This window comes from Passer montanus, unplaced genomic scaffold, assembly GCF_014805655.1.
Source record: "Passer montanus isolate IOZ18808 unplaced genomic scaffold, ASM1480565v1 scaffold40, whole genome shotgun sequence".
NCBI classification, from domain to species: Eukaryota; Metazoa; Chordata; class Aves; order Passeriformes; family Passeridae; genus Passer; species Passer montanus.
Genome location: NW_024368819.1, coordinates 4,128,469 through 4,147,776, shown reverse-complemented (window position 1 = coordinate 4,147,776; position 19,308 = coordinate 4,128,469).

The following is a 19,308-nucleotide window of genomic DNA, read 5'->3' as shown; positions in this document are numbered from 1 at the left end:
AACACAAATGACTGAGATTTTTACAGCCACTCTGTCTGCACAACACTCAGCTGCAATGAAACTGCCTTCTTACTCCAGAGAGACACAAAATTTAACTTGTAGCCATCTGAGAGCGGCTTGCACAGTGCCACATTTGTACTGGGGAGAAAACAAAAGAACAAAACCAGCCTCACATTTTTTGTTCACATGCTTTCAATTCTTGTAAAATTATATCCACTGGAGCATGGAAATGTAATTTACTATTTTACATTACTATATATATATATATATATACACATATGTATATATATATATATAATTGTAGCTATTATATAGATATAAATAAGTGATAAATTTGATTCCTGGGGGAAGTTCTCCATTGCCATCCACTGAGTCTGAAACCAGATGCTGCTTTCTTACCAAATTGGAGGCAGATTCAAATCTTGGTTGCCCTAAACATATTTCTGAAGTAGCATCAACTATTCCAAAGCCTTTTGGGGAATTCATAGCACGTGTTGCTCCCTTATGCTGTATACAATGATATATCAGCTTGTGGGCTGCTGTGGCTCACTGACTGGTACTTCTGCCAGCTGCAGTCGCCTTGAATGGCATCTCACTGTATGAATATTCTCCCTGCAGGAAAAGTGAACCACCTGTAAGCTCTGCAGCATGTTTGCAGAAAAGCAGCATGTGTTCTTCCTGGTGGGAGACCTGAGCACTCAGCCACCATGGGTGCTCACCAGCACACTTAGAAGAACACACTTTTTGTTCAAAGCCTGGCTGCAGAATCTGAACCACGAAAGGCTGTGGGCTGAGGCTGCACGAGGCCACGTTGTGAAAAAGGACTGTGCTGTACCAACAGCTTAGAAGATGAAGCAAAAATTGGTTATATTTTATGCTGTAAACTTTTAAGTTTGCTTTAAGAGCTGTTTAGTTCAAATAGTCTATTTTCTATTTTTATTGGGGTAAAAATATTTTCAATAGAAAAGTTATCGTCCAAACAGAAAAGTTATTTATCCCTTTGCTATTCTTTATCTATAAGATGTTTGTATTTCTAAATAAGGCACTATAATATTCAAGATGTCAGAAGCAGTACACATATCCCAGTAAGGGTTCAGGACAGCAGGTGGATGAATTCTTCAAATCAACCTAGAGATTTTTTTAGGATGCTAAATATTTTTCCAGTTTGAAAACTCATTATGGTTTGCCATATGTGCAAGGTAGATGAGGGACTGAAAATGGCTTAATAGCCACATTTTTGACAAATAGCCTTTATCAACAACAGGAAAAAAACCCTAAACTATACAGCATCTTAAAGACTAGCACTATTGTAAATTGTACATTGAACAAAATGGAAAGTAATTGTGTCTGTGTTTGACAGCCATCCATCTCCAGTATTTATGAGTCTCAAAAAGTCATACAGGAGTGGTTTATCTGAAATTCCTTTGAACAGCTTCTCCACTGTCTTCCCACATAAGAAGACTTGACCCACTCTGCTATGCAAGCATAGAGGAAATTGTTATTGCTTTCATTTCTTTGTGTGCTGACATTGTTGTCCAGTGATATTCTTCCCTTTACACAAGAGCATATACATCTCACCTCCACAAAAAATCATATTACAACAGGACCTTACACATAATTTAAACAAAACAATATACCCTCTTTAACTGAGCAGGATGAAGCCCCATTTGGATATTTGGAAGGCGCTCAAATGTCCAAAGGTTTGGGAAATGACTCCTGCAGATTGTGTGCAGCTTGAAAGAGTGTCTTAGGGCAGCTGTTCTGAAAGAAGGATGGGGACAGCCCTGGGGCACTGGGCTGTGTGCAGCCCAGAGGGCACCAGCTCCATTGCTTCCCCTGCTGCCTGGTGAGGAGGGAACAAGAGCACCCCATAGGTACAGCAAAACTTGACAGAGGTGATGTTTTAATACTGTGAGCACAGAAAAAGTACGAAGAGCCTCTTTATGCCCCATACTCTGCTCTACACCAGTGCCCAGATTCAGATCCCTTTCACTTCTCACTCTTGCAATGCAGAGTAGCTATGAGAAAGAGTGTAGGATCCTGCAGTCTGGGTTATGAAAGCAGCCAGGAGTTGTTCTTTCCAACCTGATGGAGATACAACACTGTAGTATAAAAGAATTATAGGAAGACTCTTCCAGCTACAAAATGGTTAAAACCCCTAGGGCTTCAAACAGTTTGTTTTGTTATTTTGGAATTTCTGGGTTGTTTTTCTTTCAATTTCTAGCTTTGTTCTCAGACCATTGCTATAATCCTATATAATAGACTCTGTTCAAGTCTCTTGCTGTGTTTCATTTGCAGCTGTGTGGTGTACATAGCAATTAGCTGCTGATGTACTCTTATCTGGTCTCTAGTCTTTAGCTTGTTTTATTGTACTTTTCATTCTCCATATGCCATAAAAAGTCAGTCAAAGTCCTAATCCCCTTACACAAAAACCAGCTTTGTATTGTGGGGCCTAACACATACTGAAATGCCTGATGAACTTTCTGTGCACTTGCCCTGGTGCGTTTGTGCATGTGTACACACGTATGTGTGTGTGCCCCTGAGAGGCCAAGAGAGGAAAAGCACTCTTTCAGATCCACCTGAGCAATACAGGAGAACATACTGTTAGAGATTTTGGCAAATGCACTAAAATGTGTTCAAGAAACAAATTTGATTTGTATCTGCAAGCAATTATATTTTTCTGCAGGTGAGTTTTCATAGTAGGTATGCATATTCTTCCACAGCAACGTAAGCAAACACCAGCAGAACACCAGCCTTGCCTTAATTATTGTGATACATTTTTGTGCCTTGTAAACAATTATTTATTGACATGTTTGGATCAAGAAAGTAGTAACACAGAGTTGTGACGGATTAAAAGTTTCAAAAATTAGGAAAAAAGTAAGACTAAAATCTTAATAATGAAGAATATGGTTTTCATGAATGAGGTTCTAGAGAAAAATATAATATTCAAACAGACCCATGCTCAGTAATTTGGATGAACTCCTGATCTTGCTAAAGCAAGTAGTAAAATTAATTTCCTAAAGTGAGATGTGAAAAAAAGATATATTTTAGTGCAGCTTCCTTGTATTTGGGCAAGAAATATTTTTGGGTTTTTTTTAAAGGGTTTCAGTAAACCCATTGCTTTTTGGCAAAATTAAAACTGCTCTCTTACAGCACAAACTGAAAAAAATATAGTTTTTCTAGAATCCTAGATATGTTTGTGTGTGTGTGTGTGATAGAGAGAAATGTAAACAAAGTAAAGGAATTTCAAGAAAAAGGAATTAAAAAGACATTTTACATCAAGCTCTCTTTCCATTGTCTCCCTTGACAATAATTTCACAGTATCCTTGCTTTCTGCTAAAGTATGGCTGTAACTTCTCTTGGGGAACTTCAGCATCCCTATAGGCTGAGGTTTCAGTGTTGTTTTTCCTGCAACAAACCATCTACCTCATAAGCTGCCCATGTTACTAACAACTCATGATGAAGATGAGGCAATGGAGGTGACTCCCTGTGTTCCTCATGGATGAGGTGCCAGTGCCAGAGGAGCTCCTCTCTGTCAGCCTTTGGAGGGCAGCTCATCATGCTCATGTTTAATAAGCATTAGCACACTGCTCTCATCTCCCCACGTAGATGACATGCAAGCATTAATGCATTTAAGTTTCACAACATCTCTGCAAAAGGAAAATGTCTGTGCCACCTTTGATTATCAAGGGTAAACTTTAAGAGAGGAGTGGCTGCAGTACAATTTATTTGGCTAAAGGGGAGCTGTCCATAATGGAGATACCTACTACAAAGATGGGCTCCCTGAGGAGGCCAGAAAGAAACAGTTCCCTCTGAGAGATATTTACCTCATCCTAAAACCAGAATGAAGGAATGAAGTATTTCTGATGCACTATGCTCTATACATATTTCCTTCTCTTAATTTCTGGCTTCTGGAGGGAGACAGACATGATAGTCTCAGATATAGAGTAGAATCATCTGTGGGGAGGTGACCCTCACATAATTTCCACCCTACATACCAAACTCATAGAAAGCTTGCACTCCAAGTGGGATTTGCATCAAGGTCATCCAGGTGCCAGACATAAGCTAACCAAAAATAAATCTCTGTCCAGTAATACAGGGCACATGTGTGAACAGAGCTCTGTATATGCAGTGTGGCATATTAGGAAAAAGAAGGACAATGGGAAGAGAGGAAAGAGAAGGATGGTATTTTAGCAGTAGGACATCCCTCAGAAGCTCTTGGAAGGCTTCACCACAGGGAAATTGAGTCTCCTCTTTCAGCCTCACACACAGCAGAATTCTATGTGTGCAATCTGAAATCCAGGGTAAATTTACAGTTAAACTTTCTACAAAGGAGGAGGGATTTAAAACCCTCCTTGCTGTTATCACAGCAGCTGAGTTTCAAAAACAGAGAGTGGAAGAAAATCAGGGAACCAATATTTAAAGGTCCTTGAGAGTGTCTACTGTCCTTGCAGCCCTCAAAACAAAATGGTTGGAGAGACTTTGTGTCGGGGAGTTTGTGCTGGGCACAGCCTGGCCACTTCTCTCAGCACAACCAGGCAATAGGGATGGTCCTGGGCTGGTCCATCCATGTCTAAAACCAGGCAAAAGTTGGCACTGTTTTCAGCAGATGATCCATGTACCCAAAGTAATTTCTCAGCTCTTAATCACCTCTTAATCTCACTTCTGAATCCTGGGATTCAGCTGAGCTGTTAGCAGAAGATTGCCATGCTGCTTCCTCCACCAGTGGTGTCCAATGCCAGCAGTACTCAAGTGCCCTCAGGAATATTACTGTTTCCGTAAGAAATGAGAGGAGAGGGTGAGCTTTATGAGCTGGATATTTTATTATTTTGTGGCTGTAAGAAAGGCTGTTTGCCATACTCAGGTGAGGCAAACACAAGATGTTCCTTAGCTATATGTCACAACATATGAACACAAGCTAGATAAGACCCAGCTTTGCCTTCATTGCCACCCCTCCATCCCTTTACCTTCTGATAATTTTTATGTAGATGAACATTAATATTTTTTTTCAGTCACTTTACCTTGTTTCCTATGATTTTTTTCTTGCTGCCTTCCTGTTGCCAAAAGAATGTACAGTTTTGCAGATGGTTAAAACCAATTTCCAGTTTCAGACAAGTGCAGAAAAAACCTGCACGGACTTATCTTTCTCCTTCCCAGCCAAGGAGAGCTGACAGAAAGTGGGAATCATCCCACATATTTGTGTGGCCATGTACCTGGCTTTGAGGCATGGTGCAGAGTTTGTGCTTTGTTCTGATATTTGCTGGGCAAAGAGGCAAAAGGCAGTTAGCTTGGTCCTCATCTCACAGCCAGACTGACAGACCATGCCTCCTGGGAGATATCAGCCTCACCCTGTCCCAGTAATGTCCCTCGCTATTCCATCCCAGTTCATTTGGAAGCAAGAGAAGGGTTGAGAAGACACCAAGGGCCACCCACCTCTGAGCCTTAGGTCCTTCCAGGCACTCTAATTCCTTCTGATTTTGAAGGCTTTTCCTATCATCATATCTGCCTGCCTTCCTGCCCTGTTTTTTCTTCTCTGCTCCTTTTCTTTCTCTCCTCATGCACCCTTCCAGCACCTCCTTCCTGGTAAAATGCAGCACAGGGAGGCAGAACAGTCTGGCACTGGCCTTTCAATATATTTAAATACCAGCAATTCACTGAGCTGGAAAATTGTAAATCTGCAATTTTATTGAAAAAGGTGGTCACCCTGTTCTTTGGAGCCATGTTCAGAGACAGCAGCATAATTAATGGACCTTTATGCAACGCAGAAGCAAAGAATGGCAAATTTATTAAGGCTGGTAAGATTATATTTTTAATTTCCAAGAAATCAACTTTCCATATCTAGTTTTGCTTATTGCTATATAAAAAGAAAGGCTGTTTAAACCATCCTGTGCAGGTGAAAACACTGTCACATAATTTATATTTTTTTCCCTTTGAACTAACACAGATGAGGACAGCAACTGACACTGAGGGATTACTAATGTCTTCTAACAGTGTGCATGAGGTGCCTACTCTGCAGTGTGTCTAGACACCTTCCTAGCATTTCATGTAACGGTGTTTCAAACCAAACCAGAGGCAGACCAGTGCTGTCAGTACAGCTCATTTTAGTTATAAAGGGCATGCTTACTTGATGTGCTGCTGGGAAAGTTAAGCAAGGCACTCAAGCCATAAAAAAACTTTCAGTTGGGCAATATAAAAGGGAAGACACAAGCCACCAAAGTGGAAAATAAAGTGAAAGGTTTCGAAGATAGAATAGAAGTCTTTCACATAGAGGGGGAGTATAAATGAAATGAAATTAAACAAAATAAAGTTTGTCATCATCCTTTTTACAAAATGTGGGTGGACTGAATTATGTAGTGAATTATGACAGTGCTGTGACTTATGTGTGCAAAGAGCTACTAGGAAGATGACATAACCCCAGTCTGGAGGATTAAAAGGCCACAGAGCTGTACAACTGGCCACAGAAATATGGAAGATGTGATGAAAGATGAAGCACCATTTTCTTAGGGGGAACCCTTCTGAATTGGACATGGTATGAACTTAGAGTGGAGCACCTCCTCCAGAATAACTAAAAGTGCATATCTCATTATTCTGACTAAGAATACTTTCTCCAAATTAGCAAAGCCACTTTCACAAGAACATGTCTTCAAGAATAAGTCCTTAAGCAGCTAAGCCCTGTGAGGAAATAAGTACTCTACAGAGAGGATAGGGAATATAGCAGCTCTAGATCAAGCTCTTGGTTGTTGATGGCTGCTTCCCTTTTCTAGATAATTAAGACTACCCGACACCCAGTTGAAATGGTTGGCTGGGGCCTGACACTTCAGTGCTCTTGGAAAGAGTTCTGCTGAATAAACATAACTGAAATGCCAGGAAAAAAGCAGACTTTCACCCTTTCTATTCTCTTTATTCTGGCAGTTCTGTCATTCAGTCTCCATCATTCTGTCACCCATCATTCAGGGCCTGAGTCATGTGCTTAGTCCCTCATTTACACAGCAAGCCCTTCAAACATTGAGCATAGCTGAAAGGGCGTGAGTTAATGGTATCTGTAAAGAGAAACTATTAATTCAACCCCATGATATTTAAAAATATCTAGATATTTAAAAGAAGAAGAGCATCTCAATTCATTTCCCTACCTATATTAAGCTGCATAATTTATGTATATAGTCTGTGGACTAAAACAAGATCATCTGCTGTGAGCTTGAGATACCAAATTATTATTGCCTGTTATGATCTTTACATAAATATTTGGGAAATTTTTATATTTATGCTATGTTTTGTCAAGGATTCTCTGTCCTGTTAACCCCACAGCCTCTTCAGATTATTATTTTCTGTACTCTCAGTAGTTGCATATGGTCATAGCAAACCAGGCCTGATGAACCACAGGCATTTGCACACTTGTTTCCATATCTGGGTGCAGCACTCAGTGACAGGAGCCACTCAGGCATATGGCTTGTAATAAGCTGAGCTCCAGTGAGTTGGAACCTCCTGCTTCAACAGCTATTTGGTCATTTGTTTTCTTGCTGCAGCACTTTGATTGTTTTCCTCCCTTTGACAGAATGATGAAAGCAGCTGGAGGGTTTATGTACCACCTCTACCAAATGTTACCCATATTCCAGTAGTCAGGTAGAAAATGGGGAGATGATATGGGAAAAGGTGCCCACTGACTCTAGAAGTCCTGAGGATTAAAAGTTTATATCCTGCTGCAAGAGAGACTAATGTACATGCAGTCAAAACTTCCTAAACCAACTGTGGTGGCTTTTGTTGATCTTTCAGCCGAGGTTGTCCATGCAGCAACTGGCAGTCTCAGTTTTCTCTCTTACACCAAAACTGGGATAATTATTTTTTACAGTATATATCTTTGGTAATTATTACAGAATGTAGTTTAGAAGCACATCAGTGTAAAGGTATTTGAGTAGTTTAATCCACCTCAGTGAAAAATATCATTTACAGCAAACAGGAGACAAAGCTAATGCAATGGCAGGATCGGAAATAAGGCTGGAATTTTTCAAACAAATATGTGGAAAAAGTGTAGGCCTTCAAGCAATGCAAACATACAACAGAAACAAGCAAGAAAAAGCTAAGCCTTATCCCTGGCCTGAAGAATGCCAAATAATATAATTTCTGAGGAGAATTCATGGGGACTTCCAGTAAATTTGGCCTTGTTTCCTTCCTCTCATGCCTATATCTTAAGCATACAAGCTGATCAAATGTTTATTGCTACTGAAGATACAGGACAACAGCTGTGTTGCCTTTTGAGCCCCAGGACAGCACAGAGAGAGTTCTACATTTGTCCTAATTGGAAGAAACTGAAAAGTTTTACATCAAACTGTTTTGCAACAGAGAGGCAAGCTTTCAGTTGCAGTGAATTATTCATGAAATGGTTCTGCTTCCCACAGAACATTTCAATTTTTCATTGAAAACCTGAGCAGGCAAACCAAGAAACTGCATGAAATACTTGAATTCTGAAAAGTCATCACTGCACTCCAGAGATCCCATTCTGTTTCTTGTTGGGGACTTTGCCTCTCCCCCAAATTTCATTTCCCAGATACACTGGCCAGGCATCAGTACTGATGAATATGCCTCCAGCTACATGAGAAAGGAATACTGTTAATTATGAAAGATGAAAAGAAGTCAAGGAATCATAACTATGTGTTTATTTGTTGGGACTTGAAAACTTTTACCACCTAACTCTGTCATTGTTTCCACTGGATAGGGAGGAAAAATGCATGAAGAGAGGGCAATGTGGAAGAAAAATGGGCATGAAACCTTTCAGCCTGCTCAACTGCAGCACCTAGTTTGTGCAGGAAGTGAAGTGGAGCTACAAGGCCTTCAAAAATGAACAGGAGAGTCACTGAAGTATGAGAAACCAATGAGCAGAAAAAGAGGCCACTCAGTCTTGCTCAGTGACAGCCAGGATGTGTCAGACAACTCTCATAGACATGTCAGCTCAGCATCTAAAAGCAAGATGCAAGTGAAAGTGAACATGTAGTGTGAAAGTGAACTTACACCCAAATAGGACCACAAAAAAGTACAAAGATTCAGAAGAAAACTCTGACATCCTCAAGCCAAAGGTATGCATTGACAAGAAATGCAACTTAAAGTCAATTGCTTAACTGTACATTCTTTCTAGAACAAATTGCCTTTGATTTCGCCAACCAGAATCTCAGCTGGTCTAACTGAGATAGCTGATTTCTGTAAAATTCATGCCCATTTGAGCCTCTTGCCCTTAGTGAAGTGGCATATTATCTAAGGTGAAAGAGACATCCTTTTTCTAAAGGATGCTTAAACTTGTGTTCAAGCAGAAAATACCATGAGCTGGAAGCTTCAAAAGTGACAATGCTTCCTCTCAGCTATTGAAAAAACAGAGGTAAGAAGTCAGTTTCATTCCTGAGATCAAAATAAAACTGGCATTTAGTTTTGAAAAGACAAAGGAATCATCTGAAGCAAGTGAAGACTAGGGATGTTAATGTAGGGGAGCTCTTAAATGTATCTGTAAAGAGGATCAGAGATAAACGTGCAAAGGGAGTTTGACATATTTCTCGGAGGGAGAAGTTATGAATGACTGGATATGTTTGAAACTTGGTGTGATGACTTTCAGAACCAAAAGATCAAGAGATTCTTGATCAAGGGAATCTAGGAGAAGCAGAAAGAGAAGCATGGGTGAAAGAATATAAGCCCATAGCAAAATACCTTTCTCTCGGTGTTTCAAGCCCTTTTTCTCCGTGGTGGGAAGGAAAGGTCAGAAATATATGAGCACCTGTCTTTGAAACCTGGGTAGGTACCACTAATAGCATCAGAAAAAGTTTGATTTGGGCCCTTTTTGGGGAACAAGTCCTGATCAATTCTCATCTGAGTGGTCCTTATGTACTCATCCTTCTGTACAAGGGAAAGTAATTGTTTGTCTGATCAGATAAGGAAATGCCAAACAGGATATACCTGATTAGAGCAGAAAGCTGATCTATGGAATTAATTAGCTTCATGATTCTCTGAGTCACACAGAAAAATGGAGAAAGAAAATTATCAAATGCTGACAAGGAATATATGGGATGGTTTTGACTGCTCCAAGTGATTCCCAAGGCACAAAGTTCAGCAGTGCTTCTAGGGCTGCTCCATAAAAGCCTGGCATATGGTCTCCGCCTAGCTTAGTGGGCAAGTTTGTCTGCAGAAAACATGGATGACATGGTCACTGATAAGAGCTCAGTGACAATACACAGTTAGAGATGCACAACTACCCTGCCTTTAAGCATTCCTTTTCCCTCAGTACTGCTCATGCAGAAACTAGCTGTAACAGCAGAGAAGTGCCTAACATAGCTGGAAGGGCATGCACCACCTCCATGTCCTCCTGAGGTCTTATACAAGGCTGATGCTGTGCATGGGTGCTGCCTGCCTGGCTGACACCTGTTGGCTCTGTCCCTGTGCCAGGGCTCACTGGCTCAGCTGCTGCAGCTGCCCACGGCCACTGCTGTGCTCATCTTTGGGCAGCTGACCACAAAATGCCAATTGCTATTGAGGCAGGCAGCAACATTTCTTTCTCTAAGACCTGAGTGCTGGCAACTGTTTCAAAATTCCATGTTGCATATTCCCCTGTGCGTGTGTGTCATTCTGTTACTTGCAGTATCTGCAAGTAACAGTATTAAAGCAAAAAGTATTAAAGGTGTGTGTCATTCTGTTACTTGCAGTATCTGCTTAGAAGTATTAAAACAAAATGTCTTTGTCAGTTTTGTCTTTTTGTATTTGAAAATTGCTGATGTCATTTTACTTTTGTTTGTAAATGGAAACCTGTTTGCTGCTGAGTCACAGAAGGCAAGACATAATAAACATATCTCCTAATCAACCCAGAAAGTTGTGGATCACTGGAATGACAATCAGAAAGGGAGTCTTTTGTAACCAGTAATAGCAGAACAGAAGGACCCTGTTTCCTGTGCAGAATTCCTTGTCACTCACATGCTTTGACTGATGTGAGTTGCATTCCCCAAAACACAAATGTGAGAAATATCAAGAGCCAGTAGCAGATACTGCCCACATGCTTTGACTGATGTGAGTTGCATTCCCCAAAACACAAATGTGAGAAGAGCAAATCAAGAGCCAGTAGCAGATACTGCGCTTTATATGGAAACAGGAATAGAGGAAGCCCAACATTCCCCATATAGGCCCCCTAATGCAGCTGTCTGCTGGAAGAAATTCTAAAATGCAAACTGGGAAGCTGAAGCACAGAAGGATGACTTTCATATCCATGTTCTGATTTCCAGAGTGTTTATCCCTCTCTGTCAGTATTCCTAAGTCCTTCAAATGGGTTGACCAAGGCATGAAGTATTTGAACACTTGTCTGCATTTTTAAGTTTTAGGAAACTTTAGGAAAGTTTTGCTATCACTGAGACCAGCACATTTCCAATCCAGTAGCAGACAGCAGCACCACAGGAGCTGACTGTGTATCCACATGAGGTTGAGTCATTGCTACTTGATTCTCTGAGACTGAGAGGACATGTCCACTCAGTGTGTGATGGTAGAATTCTTAGAAAATTGGCAAGCTACAGAGTCCACTGAGGCATATGCCATCCTTGCAAACACAGAGTCAGGTGAGTTAATAACTATAATCAGGGCATTGAGCTAATGAATGAAAAAACCTGAGGGTAGGACCCTACTGCACTGTCATTGTGGAGATTACAGGTTTGTCCAGTGGTAGCTTGAGGGAAGGAATAAGAAAACAATATATCTCTTCCTCAATATGAATTGAAGGCTTTCTTGGAACTCTAGAATGAGAAAACAATATTACCAGGTGATCTCTGCCTTTTTAGAGACACCATGTAAACCTTCCAATGTTCTTCACCAGCACAGTACAAAATATTTTCCTCAATTTTAATGGCTTAGAAAAAGCTGCCACAAAGTCTTGCTTGTTTTCATGAGAGAAGTGGTGTTGCTGAAGTTCTGTGGAGATTAGCAAGAAGGATCATGGTGTGCTTATGGAAAAGGCTGGTCTCAACAACCCTAGCGGCGGATCAAAGCACAACAGGTGCTCAAAATGATCCCTGGAATTAAACTCTCACTACCAAGAAAAGTGTCTTCATGGGTGTTCTGGCTTGCAAATATTTTCTGTTTCTTATGGCCAGGTTTATTTTGCTGTAAAGGATTCACTGAAGCAGACAGCAAGGAAATTCACAGAGACTTCCCAAAGAGAAGTATCATTTCCAAAAGTGTAGTTGGCCACTCACCATGGCAGAAGGCTGTAGTGCTAATGTAGATTCTTTTCCATGCACAACTAGCAATGTAGTGCCTTTGAGAGGCTTACAACACCAACTATTCTCAGCTTTCTCCTTTCCTCTCTTTTTGAAGTTGCCTCACATCCAATTCAGTGCTGCTACTTCCAAAGTCCATTCCCCTGAGGAAGACCAGAAAGTCATTCTGGTTTTCCCCATTTTATTAGTAATTATTCAGGCAGTAATTGAAGGGACTTTGAATATTTATTAAAAATACATCAAAGGTGTGGCACTGTTTTTTCTTTCTATATAACCTGCAAGGAAACAAAACCGCCCCAGATAATTGCATTCAAGTTCAGGTTATTTAGTCCCATAGCTTCCATCTGGGTATTTTTTTCTGAAGTGGTGATTGACAGGGTTTTGTTGTTCATGGCTAATTTCGTTCTCTGCATGTGTTTCAAACATTTTGCTAAGAAGCTACATTGTTTGTAATGACATTGATGGTGAAGTTTCTTCACCAACAGCCCCTCTCTGAGGTCCTACACTGTCTGAGGGGAATGGTCCCAGACTCACAATTTCTTTGCAGGCCAAAAGGTACACTATAGCTCATTATCTCAGAGAAGAACTCCAGAAGGACTGAAATCTGCAAGTTTGCTCAATGCAAGCAGCAAAGAGAAGCTGATCCCCTGCCAAGCAAGAAAGTTAAAGCTATGAGAACATCAGCCTGCTCAGCCACTTGATTGCAGACTAAGCAGGAATAAACACATTTCATTCACTGCAACCTGATAGCTTCAAATAGATATTCAAAATATACGTCTGAAATAATTTTTTTTACTCACTCTAAAAAGATGTCATTGCCTTAGTGCCAGGGGAACATATTACAATATATACATACCTTTTTCATGGTTATGACATAAATGGAAGAATAAGCACAGTATTTACAGCTGATTTATCTATTTATTTAAGAAAAATTCATGCATTGATTAGACAATCATTACCATCAACTTCTCTCAGGGCTTTCTAGCTGTTGGTAATTCTTAAAAATATACATATATTCTTTCAAAAAAAAAATGGAAGTATGGGTTTTGTTGTTCAGCGTGAGCTGTGATTTTCCTTTGTTACAGGTTATGGCAGCAAACTGAAATAGATGCCATTCTGAACTCAAAAGAGAACTAAAATTCCAGTAATTTAAAATTTTTCTGGTGTCTGGTGCATCAAGGACCACAGTCTACCTTGTCTGGGGCTTGATATTTTGGTTATAGTTGTATGGTTAAAACCCTTTTAGCTTTTATGGCATAGAATGGGAGTTTAGGGGAAATGCCTACCACAGTCTGTCTACATCTTTCACAGTGCCTGGTGTTGGAGTATTTTAAGAATTTATTTCCCTCCAACCCAACCACACATGAAAAACAGAGGATTTTGGCTGTTCCAGCATGTCTATTGTGTTAGGGTACTGTTCTTTCCTTACGAGCATCAGCCTGAGTCATAAATGGGGTTGATTTCATTTTTGCGCAGAAGTGGAAAAAGTAAGGAGTTTTTATCCTTGGTGTTTGGTTTTACTTCTTTGAGAGGACAGATATTTCTGGTTTAAGGTGTTTTCCAAATAGTTGGGATTCATTAACCTCTGGAGCTGTCTTTTGTGCTGGTGCCTCACCAGCCTCTAGAGCATAAAGGATTAGATTTGACTAGACATTTAACTTTCTTGACAGCTGTGACTAGTGGAGCTGAATCCCACTGTAGGTAACATCTTCTGCTGGTTTTATTAGTCAGGGCTGGGTACAACTCACTTTAGCACACTGTTCTTGCTTACCCTGCTGCCTGTTCTATACATTTGCCACAACCAGTTAACTCTGTATGAGGCACTTTCTTTCTGTATTTTCATAGGTTTTGCTGCCTGCATCAACTGAAAACTATTAAAACCATAAAGTGCTTCAAAACAAGTGGATGTCAAAAAGAAATCTCTCTTCTAAGTGTCCCAATTGCTCCTGGCAACTATTACTTGCAGTTACAAGGCAGATAATTTAAACTTTGTCTAGATATCTCCCACATTTCCTCCTTCCTGATGGAGCTGTAGCTTCTGCTGTCCTGTTCTTCCACTCAGGGTACTTTTTTTCACAATACCCCTGTTAGCATATCTTGTTGAGTAATTTACTCAGGGCCAAGGCATCTGGCAGAGGTTTGCTGCTGTCAGTGCCTATGTCCCAGCTGACTGGCACTTAGTTACAGAGGCTGCACAGGGCCAAACTGCTCCGTCTGCATTGGTTCTTGCTTATCTGGATTGGAGAATGTATTGGTTTTGTTTTTCTTTTTACTTTAGTTTTGGCTGGTTTTTTTTGGCTTTTTAAAAGAGCTAATAACAGGATGGCAAGTACTCAGATCTTGTCATGATTTCAGAGAGCAATCAGACTTCAACCTAAAAATGGGGTATTCAGGTGAAAAGGTACCTGTCTTATGGTGTAGAAAACACCATTGCTGGGAGTAAAAATTCAGACTGATATCAAGAGTCTTGATATCAGTCTGAATTTTAATAATACAATTCTTACAATTTCAATACAATTTCAATACAATTTCAATAATACAAAACTTTTGATTTTCTGATTTGTGTAATGTAATGCAAATCCAAAAGGATTCTGTTGATGTAATTTCTGATGGGTCATTATTAGATGCTGATTTTAAATACAGTTGTGTTTTGACAACTTAGAGATAAATCCTATGCTTACAGAAATGATGGATTTACACAGAGTAATGTAAATTATTTTGATGTGCAGCAAACCTTAATTGTTATCCTAGTCAGGTTGCAGCACATTTGATGTATAACTCCAGTCCTCCATTTAAATCAAAATGTGCATGTGTGTGTGCATATTTATACTTATAAATACACATGTACCCAAACTATACATAGAGGTGAGCATATTTATATGCACACCAAAACTTTACTTTTTACACACAGATATATATGAAAATATATACACAGAAGCAGATGTATATACATCTGTGACCACTACTGATCTATAATAAAGAACTAAATATAGTAAGGGGACCAATACAATTTTTTTTTTGTTTTTGTTTTTGTTTTTTTTGTTTGGCAGGGTTACACACCCTGTGAATGGAGCTAAAGAAAATCAAAATTTACAGCACAGAAAGGAAATGGTTTTGATGTTTATGAATCACTACTGTCAAATTTCTGCATGTAAAATACAATAGACTGGGTATATATACACAGCAGCCCCCTTCATGTTTAAAACATTCTAGAGAGCTTAACAAGTGATAACCTAAGATAAAGCTGCTGTTGGGTCAAAGAATGAATTAAACAAGTGTTGCCTTTAGTCTTGACATGAAAGCATTTACAGAGGCAATGTTCTAAATCTCTGCTGGCAGAATATTCAGAGGTAGAAAACGATAGAGCACTTAAGATGCACAGGCCCTTTCAGCTATGGATTTATAATGATATTTCTGTAGACCATTTGTAGAACACAAAACCTGACTTGGGCAGTAAGGAAGCAATACCTCAGCTGGATATGTAGGGCCTGGAAATTAGATATGCAGCTGGAATTTTAAGAGCTAATGAAAACCTGAGAACAGTTCATCTTCTGGGGGATGGACAGAAACAGCTTCTGACTTTGTGAACCTTCCCCCCGCCCCTGGCTGCTTTCTTAAATTCATGTGACTTGAGGCTTTTTCTTGCTTATACTTTTTGCAGGTACACTTCATAATTATAGAACTGCCAGGCTGAAAGCTCCTAAATGGGTGTCACTGGTGCAATGGTTCAGTCATAGTTCATCCAAGAAACCACTTCCTTTTATCCTTAGTGAGTCAGCCCAAACCAGGGAAGAGGGGAATTTCTCTCTGTGCCCAGTCACAGAATGTAGCTGAGCAGTTTATTGTGTGGCTGTCATTGTGTGGATGGACATCTGTTAGCCAAGATTTAGAAAACTGGAAAGATCTGGGTGGATGCCCCTTCCTACACAGCATCAAAAATCTGAAGGATGGTTATGGCTTGCAGCCATAACTTCCTTCCTTGACTGATACCAACAATCAATCCAGCTCTTTGGTATGGGCCATACTCTGTTATAGTCTTGGTCTTACATTATATTAGAATGTAATTAATTAGAATTTCTCTCTTCTTGAAACGCAAATGTGTTTTTAAATAAATTGCATTCGCTTTCAAAAACTCTATTTCAAGTGTGAAAAGCCTCCAGGAAAACCAGAGTGGATAAGAACAAAGAGAAAACTCTGAGAATGCTTAGAATTAGCCAAGACTCTGGTCCCAGGCAGAAGCCTTTCATCAATACAAATTTTTCATGTAAAATGTAGAGCTATAGACTAAATTGTCCTCGACCCGAATTTGATTTTCTGAACAATGTGTTTTAGGATCATCCCAATAAAGAGTGACTGTGGATGAATGTGAAAGAAAGTAGATTTTAACTGCTTAACTCCAGACTTGTTATCTGAATCTCCTTGGTTGACTACATTGTATCAGTGTCATGATTTTGTTTTTCTTTCTGTAAGCTCTACAGTGCCCAGTATTCCTGTATTCCTGACTGCACACAAAACCTCTTTCTGAGCATCTACAATCCAATGAGATTCTAAAAACTATGTAAACAAACACTTGTTACAGAGTACAGCTGACCCATAGGGGCAGGATCAGACACCAAACAAAACAGACAAGCACCTGTATTTCCTATGAGATACTGCTGGTTAGGAAGGGGCATGCAGGAGGCTGTGCCCTTGGCATCCTGCCAGAGACCAAGAACATCACTCCATGCTGTGCAAGGGGCCCTGACCTTGGCAGGACATGCTAGCCTAAGCACAAGGTCTCTCCCCTGGGCTTACTGTACCTGCACAGAAAAATGCTGTATGAGACTAACAAAAACAGAAGAGGACTCAAGCAGTAAGAGCACTCCTCTGCAGAGTTCAGGCCCTCTCACACAAAAGACAACCTTTGGGCAAAAAATTGAACTTTACAAATCCATTCCCTTGTGTAGATCCCATTTGTATCCCCCAAGACCTATGAAAGGTGTGGCAGCACCTTTATTCAATGCACCATTTCATTTTACGTTTATAAATGGCTTCAAGGAAGTTCACCTAAGGCACTTCCTAAGGATTGGCAGCTGATGGCAATAATTCATTAGCACTGTAGGTGAAGTAGCTGCACCACACACTTCCTGCCATGGAGATCACTTCTACACAGTATAGAGCAAACCATTCCAAGATCATGCTGCCCAGTACCACTAGATGTAAAAACTGCTCAAAAGGCTGCTGCTAATATGTACTGGAGGTTAATTGCAGGAGTTGGGAAAGCTGATGTTTGCCTGAAAACAAACATAATATACATTTGTAGTGGGAAGTTGTAAACAAGGAGGCATGCTGGGTAGGTAGCCTCAAGCTAACAGAATTTTTAAAAAATCTTGAGACTTGTCTTTACATTATTTATAGACTGGAGAAGATTCATTGTTTGTGAAACAACAGGAAGCCTTTGTGCTACATCTATTGACAAACTGAAACCTTCTTGGAGTGAAATTTGCTTTGATATCCTGTAGAGATTTCCTCCTAAATTCTGAGTTTCTTAAATATGCTGCTCTGAAGACTGCTCCTTCTCTCACATGCGCATTCTCTTGCTATGCCTCGTATGGTGCGTGAAACATTTCACAGTGAACTAAACCCCATGTGGTGGGAGAGAATTATCAAGGGAGCATGGTATCTTTAAAGAGAAAATTAGTAAAACATTGATTCTTATTGACTCAAATAAAAACAAATTTCATTAAAGCACTAGCAAAGAGTGAAAAAACTGCTACGTACACAAAGTTGTTGTGTTCTCTGCAGAACCCAGCATAAGCTACAGATGTTACTCTTATAATATTATCAGAAAGCAGGGAACAAAGCAAGAAAGAGAACTGAAAGGCTAATCCCTCCCCCAGGAAAACAAGACAAAACACTGTGTCCTAACAGAATATTCTGTACTCACTGTGATTCTTTATCCTTCGTGGCAATGCGAGAGCAGTCAGCAAAGGCTCAGTGGGCAATATTCCATTGAATGTAACTCTTCTGAAGTCCAAGATAGCACACCAGAGATTAACACAGCCCATATCAGACTCAAAACTGGGTTTGCATTTTATATATTGTGATTTATTGAACTGCAGTAGCCCCTAGAGGCTCTTAGTAGGACTGCTTTCCCATTGCATTCCATGTGTTAACAGGAAAGGACAAGGATGGAGCACTTGGGCCCTCACTTGGACTTCACTGGGGTCTGGCACAAGCTCAGAAGATTTCTGTGCTTCCTTTCCGGAGATCAGTTTCTTATCCTCTTTTGTATGAGTCGTTGAGTGAGGTTCTGTGATAAAGACCCTCAAATTTGGTGGAGTTACTGTTACACAAGGCTTGCTGTTTGCACCAACTCATCCTCACCTGTTGCAAACAAAAACTCCTTTGCCAGAGGGAAAAAATGACCCTGCCATGTTGTAGATGGGCTTCACAGCAGAGATCTTCTATTAGCCAATCCCAAGAGCTAAGGAAAAACAACAACAACAACAAAGAAAAGAATGCAAAGCTAGCATACAGCTGTCAGAAAAGTACTGGGATAGTCAGACCAGAGCTTCAGTCATTCCCTCTGGACTGGGAAGAGAGATATCTTGTCATATGGAGGTGTTAAGAGAAAATTAATTAAAAACCAAGGAAAAAAATTAAAAGGAGATCAGCAGGAGTAACCCCTTTAGAACAGATGTTTTAAATTGATAGACTTCTTTTTCTTTTTATGGGGGGATTTTTTTTTTTATTTTTTTTTTGTATTTGGAGGGGTGTGCTTGTTTCTTCTTTTGCTTTGTCTAAGTCTTGAAGCTATTCAGTTACTCAAGGAGAGGATATTCATTACTAAATAGACTTTATACAATACAAAAATACCACTACACACTGCAGGGACAGGCAAAGGATGGAAGTAGCTATGAGAGTAATGCTGGATCCTTGCCCATTAAATATATCTGAAAACAGCCTCTGGTGCAGCTGGCACTGGCTAATAGGCAGTTTAACTTTCTCAGCATACTGTTGAGTCCTAAATCCGCTTTGAGCACAGTAAATGGCTCTTCCCTACATGGCATCCTTATGTGTTTTATATAAGAAACAT